This window comes from Coffea arabica, chromosome 4e, assembly GCF_036785885.1.
Source record: "Coffea arabica cultivar ET-39 chromosome 4e, Coffea Arabica ET-39 HiFi, whole genome shotgun sequence".
Classification (NCBI taxonomy): Eukaryota; Viridiplantae; Streptophyta; class Magnoliopsida; order Gentianales; family Rubiaceae; genus Coffea; species Coffea arabica.
In genome coordinates, this window is record NC_092317.1 from 33,495,265 (window position 1) to 33,513,501 (window position 18,237).

Genomic DNA, 18,237 nt, shown 5'->3' on the forward strand with positions numbered 1-18,237 from the left:
TTTGCTCTGTTCTTACTAAAACAGTGATTTGGAGCTAAGATTTGACTAATTTCAGATTTGAATCTGAGAAAAGTGCCTTCTTGATAGTTTTAGTTTATTGAGTTTATTTTCCAATGGTATAAGATTTAAAATTTTGGACTTATAGAACTCAAGTTATGATTTTTCAAAGAAGATTGCCAAAACTGATTTTTTCCTTGTAAAGTGACAAAACTCCAAAGACACTTGGAAACATTTTCTAGGTTTCAAGCCTAACTTTCTTGGTTATTTGCGCCTCATTTCATACTTGAAAAATAGATTTCAACTTCTAGTCTTATGCCCTTGGTTTCCATGAAAATGAACCATAAATTGGAGCGTTTAGTTAGAGTAATTCTTGAGGAACTTCACTAGTTTTCTATTCGAAATTTGAAACTTCTAACTTTAACATTTATTATGAAAATAAGGAGCGTTTTGATGGATTTTCACTCCATAAGTTTAGAAAACATGAACGCTCCTTTATATTCTAAAACTTGGGCATAGGATTCAAGATATGAAAACCATTTTTCCTTTCCCTGATTCTCGTGTCAAAATCTAGTATGGTACTCCCTTTTTGGAATCAAGATTTCTTGCCACGACTTGACTTGAAAACGACTTTTGAATTTTCCTTAAGTGTTATTTCAATGATTAAGAGAGAAAGTCTCTTTTAACTCGACTTGAGCTTGTGGCTTTGAGTGTGGGTAGCAAGAGGATTTGTTTTTCTCTTATTAGCCCTGATCGAATATCTAGGTAATCGTGATTGTACATGTCTCAGGTGGTCACGTGGACGCCAAGGAGCTTGTCTGACCTCTTGCTTTTGCTCTTGATTTTTAGTAAGTGTCAAGTGCATGTTTCATGTGCTATGATTGAAATGATATTTGTACAAGTGCAATGTGAAATTGTTATAATTTGTGAACTTGCCGTGGTGAGAGTGTACTTTATCGCCCTTGTCCTCTCCTTCTTGAATACTCGCTACTTGTTATATGAATTTGCGTGACTTGCACTTGTACTCGAACATGCTTGTAACTCGTGAATACTGAGCGGCAGCATGTACCATACCCTATTCGGGTGGGAGGTGCCTCTCATATCGACTTAGTACTATGACTGATTTTAAGTCGATTGGAGCTTTGTTTCATTGACCGCTCGTGCTTATGGGGACGCCCAAAACCCAATTGCTAGCCATTCAACTCAAGCCGGCAAGGGCTTGGTTGAGAAGTTTGGTGAACCTTGGGCTCGTGTACTTGACTTGCTTGGATATACTCGAGTAATATCACATCTTGTTTGACTTGCGGGCCCGGTAGGGGGTGTAACGGTGGACGAAAATTTGGTGAAAAGTGGAATTCTATAGACTTGTTACTTGCTCGGTTGACGGAGTGTCAACATTTGGAAATTGTGGATCAAGATTATCGGTGAAGCAGTGTGGATGTAACTCCTGAGAGCTCCCGTATCCTTTAGTGATTGTGCTTTTGTTTTCTTTTGTGAGTTTGCATATATTATGGCTGCCTTTTGATTTACATGTTATTAATGCTAGTTGCATTTGTTGTTTGCCTGCTTGGCCTCACTGAGCGTTAACTCATCCCTTTAAGTTTGTTTTCCTTAACAGATTTTGGAAGTGGAAGTTGGGAAGTTCTAGACTAGCGGTTTTGGTTGAAACTAGTGAATCTTTTGTATGATATTGGAGACATTGAAAGAGTAAACTTTATTATATTTGGATTTTGGATTGTAATTGTAAATAGTAGCCCTAGAAGAATTTGGATTGTATATTTGAAGTATTCCTTTAATCCTAAGTCTATGGTTGACTTGTGGATTTCTTTTAAGCTAGAATGAGTAAGTGAGTCCTGATGAGAGTTGGGCAGGCGTCTCGCTAATACCCTAGGATTCGCCCTAGGGCTCTGGGGGCGACACAATCTCCGCATCTCATAAGCATATCCTAGAGTACAAAATCGAGATGAGAGTATTTACCTTCCCAAACTAAAATGTTCCTAGCTATCCATAGGTGCCAAAGAACATAAAACAGAGCTTAATCAAAACTTCTCCTCTGTTGATTGAAGCCATTGCTGAATCCATTCCTGAATGGACGACAAAGTTCCAAAATCAAAATTAGAACCGAGAGTAAAATCCTTCCACACTCGTTCAGAAAAATCACATCCAAAATTAAGTGTGAGATTGATTCCGCTTTATCACTGCATCTAAAGCACAAAGGACTAAGCAGCATCCTCACATAAAGAGGGCCAGCCTGGTCGTGCATGCGTTATGACAAAGTCTCTACAAGAAAACTTGAAGCCTAGTGGCAAGTCAAACTGACCAAACAATTTTCCATGTGTCTTCTCCAAAACCGTTGATTTTTAGTCAATGATGATGGTTGTGGAAACTACTTACACTTCAGTGAATACCAGATTTTACTGTAGAACAGCCACTTGAGTCCAGCTCCCAAAACAAAGAGGTTGAGTCTTCAGGTTTGGATACTACAATTCAGAAAGATAGAATTCTTTGGATAGCATGCTCTAGAAAAAGCACACTAAGCAAGTAAATTCTCCAAAGCTGCAATGTGTGACAGCCCACCTCCCCATAAGGTGAACCAAAGGGTTCGGCGGACTGCTTGCCCAGCTCTCGCCAGGATTCACTCACTCACTACAGTCCTCAATTAAATTACAATGCACATCTCAAATATTACATCAAATTCTCCATGAATTTACATATCACAATGAAGCAAATATTAATTCCCAAGCGTAGAATGTACCCATACATTCGTTCAATTCCAAACATTTAAACAATCCTAACTATTACACAAGATGAATCTAAAACAAACTGTACATGAGATAATCCATCTAGTCACACTAATAAGTTAATACAAGTGCTTCCTTTGCCTCGAGCCCTGTAGGGAGAAAAATAAATATTTTTGGGTGAGTTAGAAGCTCAGCGAGTGTCCAGTAAAATCAGTAATCAAGTACATTTCACAATAATGCATTTAGATAATGGCATGACTCAGTGATCAAATGTAAGTTTATTGCTCTTGTGAGCCAGTGAAATCCTCATACTTAGAACTCCAACGCTCAAACAGATCAATGAACAGTCAAATAGTAATAGGGAGCCATCGGTGCTCCAGGTAAATAGTGGTGGAGACGTTGGTTCTAAACACAAGACTTTCCAAGAACTCATTGGAGCCAAACCATTTCATGGTACACATGCAAGCACTCATGATATGCAATCGAGTAAACAGTGCAAGAAACAGCTCATAAGTAACTTTGGAAATAGTTTGGGATCACTCACCAACCATAGCTCATGAACCTCATCCATCATAGCCAGTTTCCTCGATCAAGTCCAAGCTCTTCATTCTACCAAGAATTAACCCAAACTCAAAGCGATCAAACGTCCTCAAAGATTGGACAGCACTTTCCCTTAAATTTCCTTATTTCCATCCTACAACAACCACCAACATCCATTCAAAACAGCACACACAAATCATAGGCTAGTAAATACACTTTCTTAGGGTCACAACATCCTTCACATATAACCATTTGATAGCTCCACAATTAAACACAATTAAGCCCCAAATTAGAAACCCTAATACTGAAATTTTGCTCTATAAGCTCAAAATTTCATAGGCAAGTGAAACTAGCACATATAAGCTCAATATTATACATAACAAAACTATCAATCCATGGCTAATCCTCAAGCATCACATGTGAGCAGAATTTCATCATAAAACTGAAAGTCACCATAAAACTACTTCAACCCATGAAATATTCCTCATAAACCACATATATCACATCTCTAACCCACCAATTAACAATTAATTGAAATAGAAAGGAAGTTCTTGGCAAGATACATTCAAACCCCAAGAAAATTGGTAGTTTAGTGCTTCCTCCTCCAAAATAACTCCACCAATAGTTTTAAACCTCCTTAGTGAGCACTTGTATGAAATAGATTGCAAAACTAGCGGTTAAAACTCAAGATTTGGTGAAGGAAATCAAAGGGAAATAAATGGAGTTTTCCTCTCTTGTTTTCTCTCTCAAACAGCCGGCCAAGCAAGGAGAAGAAATAAAGATAGCTCAGCCAAGAAACAAGATAAGAACGTAAGAAATCAGCCGGTCAAACTTGGCTGCCGAAGTGCCACGTCACAATCCGTCCAAGATCTGGCCGGATTCGTGGCAGTGGCGAAATCAAAATTTTTTTCCAAAACCCCTGCCAATCCGGCCAGGTATCCGGCCAAGAACTGGCTGGATTTCCGGCTGGATTCTCCAAAAACATTTCTAACCAGAAATTTTCTTTTTTCATCTTTCGGGGCTTCACACAATGCACCAAGTAAATGACAACCTTGAGATATAAATGAATCCAAAGAGTGATTCCCAAACAAGTTTTCTTTCTTATCGCTTCAATTGTGAACATGCAATTTTTAACATCACCGTCCATATCAAGAATGCAACATTGAAAGTATCTGACCAGTTATCAGCCTTAAGGGAAGAGGAACGAACTTGACTCGACATGATACATGCTGTCGCGCCCCATTTTTCGCGATGGAAAAAAGGTAGTATTTATAGAAGATGTGATTTTATTTAAAAATAAGTGAAAAAAGACCTAAAATGGGACTTTAAATAATGCGACAGTTTGGGTCCAAAATTTAGTCTAAAAAGGGTTTTTAAGAAAAAATAGGAGTCGTCACTTGGTATTGAATTTGGGTGTACCAAATCAACAAAAGTAAAATAAAATAAAACCCTTTTCGACAACTCCAGGTCTCTGAAAAACGAGAGAAAATGGGTTCGGGAGTCACGGTTGAAGAAAGGGAAGGCAAAGGTTCGATTAGCTCAAACCTAAGGCACCCTTTCAACCTAGTCTAAGCTAGTTGCGTGGTTTAATCAAAATTTTCTTAATCTAACCTTTAAATTTATCATATTTGGATATTTCCTATATGGATGCAAATCTAAAAATAAAATATCTAAAGGGACAAAATATCCATTTCAAGGGTTCAATTGATATCAATCGCATTACTTGCGAAGGCCAAAATAATTCCTTGAAGGGGTCACGAGCATGCATAAATGAAATCCAAAGAAAAGAAAAAGAAAATTATATTATATATTTAGATATAAGTGGTCAAAGAATAGGGATGCAACATAATGGGTACGGGAGACAAAAACTCGTGACATAATTTTCTTATACATGGATTAATGGGTATTTAAATTAAAAAGTTATAATCACGCATTTCCCATGTTTGAAGAATGATTCTCCTAACATAGACAAGCAAATGAACTAATTTAAATGAGATGCAATTCTAAATATTATGATTAACACATATATAGAGTAGGGGGTAGAGGATAATATAATAGTAAATGTCATGCAAATGAGAAAAATCCTAAAAAATAAAATATGCATGAAAATGTAATGAATATCACACAAAAATGAATCTAACGCACAAATAATCTAAGGGTCTAGCATTGGATTAGCCCATTTCTATAAGTTTCCACTAGCGTTGGACTAGTGAGAAATGGAAAAGGAGCACAACTAGCGTTGGACTTGTGAGAAATGGAAAAGGAGCACAACTAGCGTTGGACTAGTGTGATGACGTCATGCATTTATTATAATCAAATAAATTATATGAAACATAATAAAAGTAGATAAACACATAAATCACATATAGTACATAACACATAAGCATGATATCTAGATGCAAAGATCCTAAGAAAAACGAGTAACCACATAAGCATGCAAGCACACAAGCGAACAAAAACAAATAGAGACCTAACTATTACATTTGGGAACCCTAAATACAATTTAAAGGGGTAAAGAATGAAATAAAATAATAATCTAACTATTACAATTTGGCATTCAATTGCCTCTCAAATAATTATCAAAATTAAATCAAATATATGAAGCTTAAAGCAAATAAAACCAAATAACTAAAAGAAAATCACTCAAAACATGCAAATTCACACATGAAAACACATAAGAGCACATAAGAGAATTTAAAATAAAATAAGAAGATACCTCCCTTGAAGTAGTAGCTAATTGGGTTTGGTTTTACCTATTTAACTCCAAAATTAACAAAATCATTAAGGCACCAATTTAATCAACAAATAAATCATAACAAATGGAAATAAACATGAAATCAATCAATTGAAACACTTAAATGAAGTGTAATCAATGATTATAGAAGAAAAGCAACTTCTATTTAAGCAATCAAATCTGTTAGGGATCTAATTGCAAAAAATAAACAAAGTTTTGGGGTCAAATTAGAATTATCACAAAGATCTGTGATCAAAATTAAAGAAAAATAAAGTTTAGGGACCTATTTATAATTAAATCAGGGATCTAATTGAAAGAAACATAAAGTATTTAGAGCCACAATATAATTACTCAAAAGTACTGAAAATTTGTCACCAGATCACTTAAGGAATTGGGCCATCGGGCCATATTTTTTATTTCCTTGGGCTAAAGCCTCCAAAACCTAACCGAAAGTCCAAGGTAAAAGGAACAGGCCAGTCTATTATTTTGACCCAAAATTAGCAAACAGAACGGTTGGGCTTTGACCCCCCAGCCCAAGCCAAAAACCCAAAACAAATAAACCAAACCCACTCTTACAAACCCAACCAAATATTATTACCCAAAAACCTAAACCATAATACTAAACCCAACAAGATAAACAAATCAACTAAAATTATTAAACCACAATTATGATCTAAAATCCAAAATTAATCTACCAAAAACTACTTAAAAAAATGATTAAAATTTAAAAGGGTGAAATGGAATCAATTGCAAAAGTGTTTGGGCTATAGTGAAATTAATTTAAAAAATGAGGGGCAAAATACAATTTTGGAACATGCAGCCTATACGAAGAAGCTTTCTTCTCCTCAGCAATCCGAAACTCTTCGCAGCTGGTGGCTATGACGGCTTCTGGCAGCACCACCGCCGGCAAATTTTTCGGTCACAAAATTTTATCAAAATACACACCCTCACTCGATTTTTCACATAGATTCCATTTCCGGAATTATTTTTTACAAAAAATGAATCAATAGTGGCGAAATTACCAAATTACAGCCACGATTTTTATTTTTTAAACACACTACAATCGCCACTGAAAATAGTAAAATTCATACCAAAACACTACTTGTGATTTCGACAATCCAACATGGCCAAAATTAGTAGAATAATCCAATTTAATTCAACTCTTTATTTTTTTTCTTCTTTTTGCATTTTGTCAAACATTTAATATGCATATAAAAAAATTATTTCCTTTTCCTTAATCTAATTCATGTCATTTCACAAATTTCAGCAATACAAAACAACAATAAAAAAACAGCAAAAGCAAGATAAATTAAAACCAGAATACATCTAATATGCTAAAAAAATTAGAAAATACCTCAATGAGAGTGAAATTACCTTGACTGAAATTTCTCTGATACCTGTGAATGTGTTGGGAAAATATTAGGAGAGAAAAGGTTGAGGGAAGTTTTTTTTCTTTCTTCTCTGGCTTTTCTGTCTAGTTGTGAGAGGGAGAGAAATGAGGAGCCAGAGAGAGATTGAGTATATGCTGGAGCAAGGGTGGAGTTTTCTTTTTTCTTGCTTCCCTTTTTTTTTTTGTTTGTCCCGTCCCCAAAGAAAAGGCCGAGAGAGGTCTTAAAGGCAATCTTAGGAGCCCTTCTTTGCAATTTTTCTCTTGGATCCGTTGCCTCTTTTTTCTTTCCGTTGCTTCCTTCCTTTCTCTCTCGTGTGCTTTGGTCAAAGAGGTGATGGCCATCATGAGTCATCATGAAGGCTCATGATGACTCCTCTTTTTTTTTTAAATACAAAAACTAATTTTTTTTCTTTTGTTTATTTTTTATTTTTTTTATTTTTAAAACAAACCTGCAAATATAAGAAAAATGCACAATAAATTACAAGAAAATAAATAATTCATTAAATAGAAAAAATTTCAAGAAAACATTAAAATTTGGCAAAATTTTGGTGTCTACACATGCATAAAGGAAGTTCCAAGGTCAACGAAAAATCATGCTGTAAGGTTCGGGAACTGCATCACGCACTACTCTTTGACCAACATTTAGAAAATGATTTGGTCATGTCAATCTTTCAGGAAGCTGACAAGGAAACATTTTTAGCATCGCAAGCTGAAGGCCAATGATAAGCTGTCAACCAAGAAAAGAAAGCACCAGGACAACTTTAATCTTTCTTGAGCCTCATGCTGGAAGCTTCTCACATAGATATCGTGCTAATTTAATCCTCAAAGATAAATTTTGTCTCAAAAGTGGAGATATTTGGGATGTGTTTCTAATATTAACATCACTGAAATAGGCAAACATGGCTGTGAGGACTTGTAAAATTCCTTATATTTTTCTTAAACTTTCCTTTAATTTGGAATTTATTACTTTACAATAACTTTTCTACTCATTCACTTCCCCAATAGTTACAATTAATCATAGAATCAAGGGTTTCTTCTTTACTTTCATCGTTAAGATAAACTAGGATTTTTACGTCTTTTCGTAGTGTGAGTTATCGGTATGGAGTGTGTACTAAATTTGGTGATTAAGAGTGAGTTTTAGATACGAAAAAGTGTGTGATTAGAAGTAATAATAATAAGTTAGAGAATGGTAAGTGAAAACCATAGTACATGCGAGTTAGGGAAAAACGGTGTGAACCGACGGGTACCGTTTGTTATTGAGTGAACACACCACTTGACCACCACTTTATTAACTTAATCTCATTGTTATTAGTGCATAAATATCAACCTTACTTAGCTCCTAATGGCCAAAAATTTTGACTAATAAAAACCAAGGAAAAGAAAAAATTTTGAGGAATGATCTTGTGGTGACACTTGGAGGTCATCCAACCATTTTTGACCCAAGGCAAGTCTTAGCTTTTTATCCTTTATTGGAGCTCCATTTCTGCCTCATTTGCTTCATTGTGGCTAAGACTTGAGGGAGAAAAACAAGAGAGAAAAATCACTTCATTCAATCTTGATTTCTAACTTAGTTGAGTGAAAACCGAAAATCTAAACCGATTAACCTCTTATTTGGGAACTTGGGAAGCTTGGTGTGCTAAAGGTTTGGAAGGAAAGGTTGAGGTTTCTCTTGCAAACATCTTTGGCAAGCTATTAAGGCTGTTTTTCCTTTTTCTTTCCCTTAATCTTGTTTAAGGTTGTATAGCAACTTATACTCTTGGCTAATGATGGTTATTTAAGTTGTTTTGATAGTTATGGTGGATTTTTGAGTTGTTCAGTTGTATTTCTTGTTGTTTAGATAGCATATGATGTCTATAAGCTTGGATAGGGAGTTGGGATGGTGGTTCAAGACATGAATGAGAATGTAAACCTTGAATTCATCAAATTTCCAGCTTTAAGAGTAAACAGCCCTGCTTCTGACCAGCTTCATTTGTCCTTGTTAGAGGCCGAATCAGGCTTAGATCAAAATATGAAAGTTGTAGGAAATGATGTTATATAGCGTCCTGTAAAATTTCACCTCAATTGGAGCACTGTAACATGTGAAATGACTGAAATACCCCTAACTGCCAAATGTTCTTTTCAGCAGGCAGTTTTGAGATTTCCCATTTTTGGCTTCATTTTCCACTTTTATCCATATCAAATCAGCATTTGGCCAAAACATAAAAGTTTTAGCCCTATGTTTCAGATTTCCAACGCATCTGAAAACGCCTAAATCAGAATTGTGTAGCTTGAGTTATTACAGTTTGAATCTAGTGCTGACAACCAGACTGACCATGAACTTCTGGTTCTGTAATCTGCAAATTCGACCTAGATCAACTATGAACTGGGTTGAGTCATCTTCATAAAAGTTATAACCCTTTGTCTTAGTTTTGAAAAGGTATAAAGTGTACCCCAATCCGATAAACGTAGCTCTAGTTGTGACCAAAATACTATAAGATATCAAATCTGCTGTTTAGCTTTTTGTCTTCAAAACTGATTTCCGATTGTATTATTAGACTTGTGTTGTAATTGGATGATTTTGGAGCCTAATGGAAGGGCTATGTTGGTAACATTACTTGTGTGTGATTGTGGGTCTGAATTGAGAAAAACAATGAAGCCATAAATGGCTGGAAAATAGGTAAAGCCAAAAGGAGTGCTGCCCAAATTTTCACTTGAGGGTTAGGTAAATATGTTCGCGACTTGAGTAAGGATTTAAGGACGAATCTAACTTGAATTGTCTAGGTTATTCGAGTCCTCTTTTGTAGAGGTATATAAGCTAGAGTTCGGCCAAAACTTGTACCCTTGAAAACATGAAAGTAATGACTAATGGAAATACGTTTGCCTCGTCACTTCGACTCAACTGAAAATTTCAAGGTTTAATCGCTTCAACGTTTCAAAGTTTTAAGAGCGAGCATGAGTTTACAAATATTCTGCAAATAAGTTTCAATTACTTGATTCTCATTAAACGAAACGTTTAAGTTTCGAATCTTGATCGATTTTCAAAGCTCTTAAACGATGCTTTATCGCAAATTTGGACTCCAAACCAGGAGTACTACCTAGACGTGATCTGTAAAAACACTACATCTTTGGTGAGTGCTTCCAAATACCTGATTGAACTTGACACTTGTGTTTAATATGTGACCAATGTGATTATATGATATATGAGTGGATTGATAGGGCAAGAGTGTACTTTATCGCACTTGTCCTAAGGTGATTTGTTCTTGTTCATTGATTTCAATTGAAGTGATATACATGCATATGAGTTATATCTTGTCTGGAATTCCAGAAACCCTGTGGCTAGTTAATCGAATCGAGCCGGCAAGGGCTTGGTCGATTAGATAACGAACCCTGGGTAGTTAGTGTTGTCGAGTGGAGTGTTATCTCCTCGACTAATCGATAAACTCGAGTATTACCACCAGTGTTTATCCTGGAGTTCGGGCCCAATAAGGGGTTTGGTTGGTGGACGGAGATTGGAGTTAAGTGGTGTACTACTGGACTAATTACCTTATTTGAAAGTTGACGGAGTGTCAACTACTATTTGATCAAGTTATGGTGGAACTAGTTTACCAAAGCAACTGTATCATTTTACGTGATATATTGAATATGAAATGTTGGCTGTACAAAGTGTATTGCTCATTTTCTTGACTTGTTATGCTCGCTATTTCACTATTATGTTACATTTACTGTTAATTAATGGTCAATTTGTTATTTGGAACATCACTGAGTTTTAGCTCACTCCGTTAGTTTTGTTTTCCTTACAGGGGGTACGAGCGAGACGCGAGATTTGTAAAGACTAGCGTAGTCTAGTTGTTTTGAATTTTGAAATTGTACTCACGCTAGCACCCGACTAGAGTTGTTTGTACTTGAATTGTAAACACTTTAAAATCTTTTGGTATGTAGAGCCTTGTATCTGGATTGAGCATCAATGTATATATTAAGTTTGAACTTGTTGCGTTACTTATTTTCTTTGGATAAGTTATTTTGTCGAGTTTCGAGTGAGTGAGTTCTGGCGAGAGTTGGGCAGGCGACTCGCTAAATCCTAGGGTACGCCCTAGGGGGAGGTGGGGTTGTCACAGGTGGTGTCAGAGCCTAGATTTGAATTGATCTAGGTAGATTGAGTGATTTATACTTGATATTCCTTGGTTATAGCTTGGTTATGATAGGTTAGGGTTTAATACTTGCGAATAGACCTTTAGCCTCGATTTATATGTTTAACTTGCTTACTTTTGCAATGTTAATTGTAATGTAGGTTATGGAGGGTAAAGATGGGACTGGGGGTGCTGGGCCATCTCAACCCGTACCTACCGACCATGTGCACCTTGAGGGGCCTATCTGCTGTGTACTTACTTATCAGGAGCACCCTAGTGGACCTGTGTGTCGCTGGTCTTCGGCGCGAAAGATCCGACATTACGACTGTTGGAAGGCTTACTCCTACCCCGATCAGGTAGTACTTGCAGTTGACGATGAGAGGAGACGATTGGATAACGCCAATCATAGGTGCCAGACGGAGATAGAGGGTCTCCAGGCAGTTATCCGAGAGCTTGAGGCTTCGGTTCTGGAGGAGCAAGAGTGGACTAATGCTTTCAAAGAGCAGGCTCAAGCGGCTAATGATCGCCTTGTTCAGGTAGTTGGAGACGTGAGAGACCGGACCGATCGTATCTTAACTGAGTGTGGGGCCCTAGTGAAGGGTGTGGCTCAGGACTTGGCCGGGAGGGTCAAGGGCCTACGGTCCCTAGTGATCCCTAGGAGGCTCCTGAGGAGGATCCTAAAGAGGACCCGGAGGAGGAGCCGGTTGCACCTGCAGAGTCGGTTGGGTCGGCATCTACCTAGATTCCTAGTTTAGGGTTTGAGGGATTTTTGTGAGGTAGTTAGGGACATAGTGGGATGACACGTCCCCTTTTGTTTTTGAATTTGACGTGTTAAGATGGATGCAAATAGGGTTTGTTTTGTTCTATGTCCCTTGGCTAGTATAAGCCTTAAACCTTTGACTTAACTAGGTTGGCATGTATAGTACTTTTAACTTGTTATGTAACTTATTTTGTTATGTATATAAAGGAAATGTTTATTTTGAATGTGTTTTAGTGTCTCTGTTTTATGATTTGGAAATGTTTTATTTGAGCCATACCTTATTTTATTTGTATTTATATAATTGGTTAGTCAAGAATCATGAAAGGTAGAAGAAGTCAGGATCAGGGAGCTACTCGAGGGCGTGGCTCTAATCGTGGCCGTGGGGGTAGACAGGCACAGGAACCGGTGCGAGAACCGAGAGGGGAAAGAGAGGAAACAGTTGGACTGCAACCTGGACCTTGAGCGGAAGGGGGGATCAGGTGGCAACTGTGATTCAACAGATGACTAACATCCTTGCTCATTTGGTAGAGCAACAGGGTCAAACCCCTGTGAATCAATCTAGGGATCCTGAAATGGGGCAAGATAGGGCCCTAGAGAGATTTCAAAAGTTCTCTCCTCCTAAGTTCCTGGGAGGACCGGACCCTGAAGTAGCGGAGAGATGGTTAGAAATCATGATCAATATATTCGCCGCTCTAAATTATGCGGAGCATAGACAGGTGCAATTTGTTATTTTTCAATTTGAGGTCCAACCAGGGCTTGGTGGAATATAGTTAGAGCTAAGTGGGGGAGAGAGGGAACCGCATGGACCTGGTTGAATTTCGTGCGGGAGTTTAACGAAAAATACCTCCCACCTATCGTCCAAGAGAAGAGAGAGGACGATTTTATTAAGCTCCGTCAGGAAACTTTAATTGTAGCTGAGTATGAGACCCAGTTTACGAAATTATCTAAATTTGCTCCCGAATTGATAGCTACGGAGCAAAGGAGGGTACGGAGGTTTGTGCAAGGGCTTAATGTAGAGATACATGAGGCATTGGCGGTGGCCCAAATTAACACTTTTACGGAGGTTTTGGAGAAGGTCTAGGGAATAGAGATTGCCAGGGTAAAAGTGAGAAATTTTCATGCAAAACGGAGAGGGACGCCTGGTGGAAATCAACGGCCGACACAGAGTGAACGGAACATGCCACCTCCTAAACCGATCGTGGAGCTGGATGTGAAAGGTTTACGGGTACATCGAGGGGAGGTACTCCGAGAGGAGGCCAAAGTGGAAGAGGACAGGGAAGAGGTGTTCCACAGGGAGGCCAGACCTCTGCTTCCCGAGTATCGTGTGAATATTATGGGAAATCGAACCATACCGAAGATAACTGTTGGAGGAAAGCTCGAAAGTGTTTAAGGTGTGGAAGTATGGAGCACCAGATTGCTAATTGCCCACTAATCAATGATGCTTAGTTAGCTGGCAAATCAAACGCAAAATCGACCAATGTAGGAGGGACCAGGTCAAGGGTGCCAGCCAGAGTATACTCATTGGATCAGCAATCGGTACCTGAACCGATAGATGTAGTGGAAGGTACGATTCCTGTTTTCTATCGTTTAGCCAAAATTTTGATAGACCCTGGTGCAACCCATTCTTTTGTTAACCCCACATTTATGCTTGGAATTGATGTGAAAGTTGAAAGATTACCATATGACATAGAAGTAAGGACACCTACGGGTAACCAAACTTTGCTTGTCAATGAGGTGTATAGAAACTGCGACATTTGGATCGGTGAGCGAAAATTAGTAGTTGACCTCATAAGTCTAGCCATTAAGGGGTACGATGTTATTCTAGGCATGGATTGGCTAGCTAATTATCATGCCTGGATAGATTATCGTATGAAGGTAGTTGAGTTTTGCATACCGGGTGAGGCAACTCTAAAAATAGATGTGAGGGGTATCCTAGCCTCATCTACTCTTATTTCGGGAATTAGGGTTAGAAAATTGCTTAGTCATGGGGCACGGGGGTATCTAGCATTTCTAGTTAACACCCCAGGAAAGAAGATTAAACTAGAAGATATGCCGGTGATCAATGAATATCCAGACGTGTTCCCGGAGGAGTTGCCGTCATTGCCACCTGAAAGGGAGATTGAATTTAAAGTTGATCTAGCACTTGGAACTACTCCCATTTCAAAAACCCCAAATCGAATGGCACCCGCCGAACTTAAGGAGTTAAAATTTCAATTGCAAGACCTGTTAGAACGGGGATTCATACATGAGAGCGAGTCACGATGGGGCGCTCCAGTGCTATTTGTCAAAAAGAAGGACGGGAGTTTAAGATTATGCATTGATTATTGAGGATTGAATGCAGTAACCATTAAGAATAAATATCCTTTGCCCCACATCGATGAGTTGTTTGATCAATTACAAGGGGTTGTGATGTTCTCTAAGTTGGATCTCCGACAAGGGTATTATCAATTGAGAATTAGAAAGGTGAATGTGCCAAAAACGGCGTTTAACACTCGATATGGGTATTTTGAATTTGCGGTAATGCCTTTTGGCTTAACCAATGCCCCAGCGGCATTTATGGATCTAATGTATCGAGTGTTTTAACCCTATTTGAATAAATTCGTGGTGGTGTTTATTGATGATATTCTAGTGTATTCGAAGATAAGGGAGGATCATGAACAACACTTGAGAATCGTGTTACAAACCCTAAGAGAGCACCAGTTGTTTGCTAAATTTAGCAAGTGTGAATTTTGGTTAGAGAAAGTGGCGTTCCTAGGCCATATAATTTCAAAGGAGAGACTTACTATAGACCCGGCTAAAGTGGAAGCTGTAGTTAAATGGAAACAGCCAGAGAATCCTACTGAAATACGAAGTTTTTTGGGTCTAGCGAGGTACTACCGCTGGTTTATAAAGAATTTTTTGAGAATTGCGGGACCCCTAACTAATTTGACAAAGAAACAAGGAAAGTACATTTGGAATGTTAAGTGTGAGAATAGTTTTCAAGAGCTTAAAAAACAATTGACCATGGCTCCGGTGTTAGCTTTGCCAAATGGGAAGGATAGCTATACGGTATATATCGATGCTTCGAGAGAAGGGTTAGAGTGTGTTTTAATGCAAAATAGGAGTGTGATTGCCTACGCATCTCGGAAGTTAAAGTCTCATAAACAAAACTATCCAACCCATGACTTAGAACTTGCAGCGGTTGTGTTTGCTTTGAAAAAATGGCGGCATTATTTATACGGGGTGACATTTGAGGTATATACGGATCATAAGAGTCTTAAATACTTATTCTCTCAGAAAGAGCTAAATCTGAGACAACATCTGTAAGGATCGAAGACAACCTAAGAGGGGGGTGAATTAGGTGGTTTAAAAACTAGCCAAGATGTGAGTCACTTTTTCTCAAACTTGCCCTTTTTTTCTAAAAGACCTCACAAAGGAACAATTAATGAATAAGCAGAAGCAATTGTGAGTAGAAGAAATAAGCAGTTTATATTGCAGGACAGTAAGTAAAGAGATGGAATAGCAAACCAAGTTTCAAACTCGACTTGAGTTTGAATATCACTTTATATAGCAAACTTCTTCAAGTTGATCAACTTACAACCAATCTCTTGTGTACAAAGGAAGGATCACTTCTTCCTTGCCTCAAGTCTCACTTGATCAAGCAAGGAAATTTTATAATCACTCGGATAACCCTCACAAAACTATACTATTGAAGAAATTGAAACACACTGAAAAGCTTATTGAAAATTACACAACTAAGAGTACAAATCTTCTTTTTGGAGTATTCTCACACTTGAATCATTCAAGATCTGATGTAATCTCAATGTGCAAAAGTGATTCTGAAGTGGTTGACTATTTCTATTTATAAGAGACCAAAAATTACTCCAATAAATGCTGTTAACGGATAGAAGGCAGCTAAAGAGTCAACTAGCCGTTGGTGGTGTCAGACGTCCGGTAGGCAGATTTTTCACGTCCGATCACAGGTAATGAGTTGAAGAAATTTTTCTTGAAATGTTTAGGACGTCCGGTGCTTCAATATTTTGCATCCGAAGTGTCGCACCGTTTGTAGGACGTCCGGTACTCAGGTATTGTTCGTCCGAACGAAGTCAATGAGTTTAGAGAGCTAGGTTCATTTGCTTTGGACGTCCGAGAGTGAGTTCCTTATGCGTCCGAAGTTGCTTGAAAATTGTCGGACGGCCGATGCAGACTTTTTGTGCGTCCGACACATGCTTCAACATTTGTTAGCCAGTTTTGCTCCAAATCTGAAAATATCTATTTTGGGGAATATTAGTGTCATCCATTTGTTTTGTCATCATCAAAAGATACGGACTGAGATGAACAATCTCCCCCTTTTTGATGATGACAAAACAATGGATGGAGCAAAAGAAATTTTAAGTACAGCTCCTCCTTACACATACTCCCCCTTACATAATGCATCTCCTTCTTTGCATCTCCCTTCAGCTCAGAAGAGGTTGACTCCCCCTCACATAGAAAGTTCAAATTCAATCCATTTTCCCCCCTTTTTGTCATCATTAAATCAACCATGGCCATATTAAATCAACCATGCTCAGCATTCATGCAACAAATCATGAGTCAACAAATCATAGGAATACCAAATTCATTACGGACCAACAGACACTCATCCATAATATTGTCCAACAATGTCAGACATTCATCCAAAAAACATAGGAATAACAAGTCACGAGTTCAAAGCACATAAAAATATCCAAATATTCTTACAAACCAGCAGTGAAAGAGAAAGTAGAGGTTTTAATACAAAACACATAAATTTTAAAACGCAAAGGATGCCAAGAACTAATTATGAACTACCATGAGGTGCATGTGCCTAGGGGTGCCTAAAATGTGATCTTGGAGGATCCAGACCTTCTTCTAGCCAGACGAAATTGAGCAGGGTCTTCTTCCTCAGTGTCCTCATCCTCATCATCGTCATTCTCTTCTTCAATTGCCGGAGCTTTTCCCTTGTCTTGTGGTTGAGAACTGGAGGCACGGTACTCTGGGGTGGCCTCAGTGGTTGGCTCAGTTCTAGGCTCCTTTCGGTGAGCATTTTCATTTTCAGGAGGAATGGGAGGTACAAGCAGATTCCTTTTGGCAAAAAAGGTAGCTTGTTGATCAGAAGTCATGGTCATCATCAAGCCACCTTCAAGAAGCAAGATATGTTATTTGAGATCCTCAAGCAGAGTGATGACCTCAAGGTTGGATGAAGGAAATTTAGAGGCTGATTTTCTGGGATGAATGGTGAAGAGTGTCACATACATTGACTGGTCACGAGGAGTCCTAGGGGTGACAGGGGTTTCATGAAGATTTTTTCTCTTGGACTTAGAGACAGTTTCTTTGTAGCACCAGTAAGCCTCAAAAAATTTCAAATTTTTTCTCTCAAAATAAGCCTTTGAAAACACAGTTGATGCACTCTCTTTTGGGGATTTGCCAAAAAAAGGAATTTCAAAATGATTAAAAATAAGAGTCAGAAATTTTCCATAGAACAGTTTCCTACGGCTGTCAGAACTTATCTTGAGTAGAAACTTACATATTACAAAGTCAAAATCAATTCAAATTTTTTCCAGAAAACAGTAGAACAAGTAAAGTTCCATTTTATTTGCATCAGTTCGGTGGCCATTAGTGGGCACCAACAAGTTTGAAATTATGGTAAAAATAATCAGATTCTGAGGGCTCAGATCCTCCAATCTAGCCTCAGCAGGAGTATTAAAATGAGATTGAAAGTAGATCATTAATTTTGCAACATGAAAGTGATGGTATGCAGAGGAAAATTTCTCGTATGAAAAGAAGTTTGTAATTGTACCTTTAAAACCACTTTCAATTTTGATTTCTAAAACAGAGCTAACAATGTCAGGATTCAGTTCAATGTTAACAGAGTTGATGTGACAGCCCCACCTCCCCCTAAGGCGAACCAGAGGGTTCGGCGGGCCGCCTGCCCGACTCTCGCCGGGAATCAGTCGTTCACTAAAGTCCTC

The 18,237-nt window shown here is 38.1% G+C and overlaps 1 long non-coding RNA gene across 1 annotated transcript; it reads right to left on the minus strand.

Moving 5' to 3' along the window:
* Positions 1 to 2,703: 2,703 nt before the first annotated feature.
* Positions 2,704 to 7,581, minus strand: LOC140005768 (uncharacterized). Its single transcript, XR_011813335.1, has 3 exons — positions 7,387 to 7,581; positions 3,283 to 3,432; positions 2,704 to 2,887 (listed from the first exon to the last, which is right to left on the minus strand). It is a non-coding gene; the product is annotated as an uncharacterized lncRNA (long non-coding RNA).
* Positions 7,582 to 18,237: the final 10,656 nt, after the last annotated feature.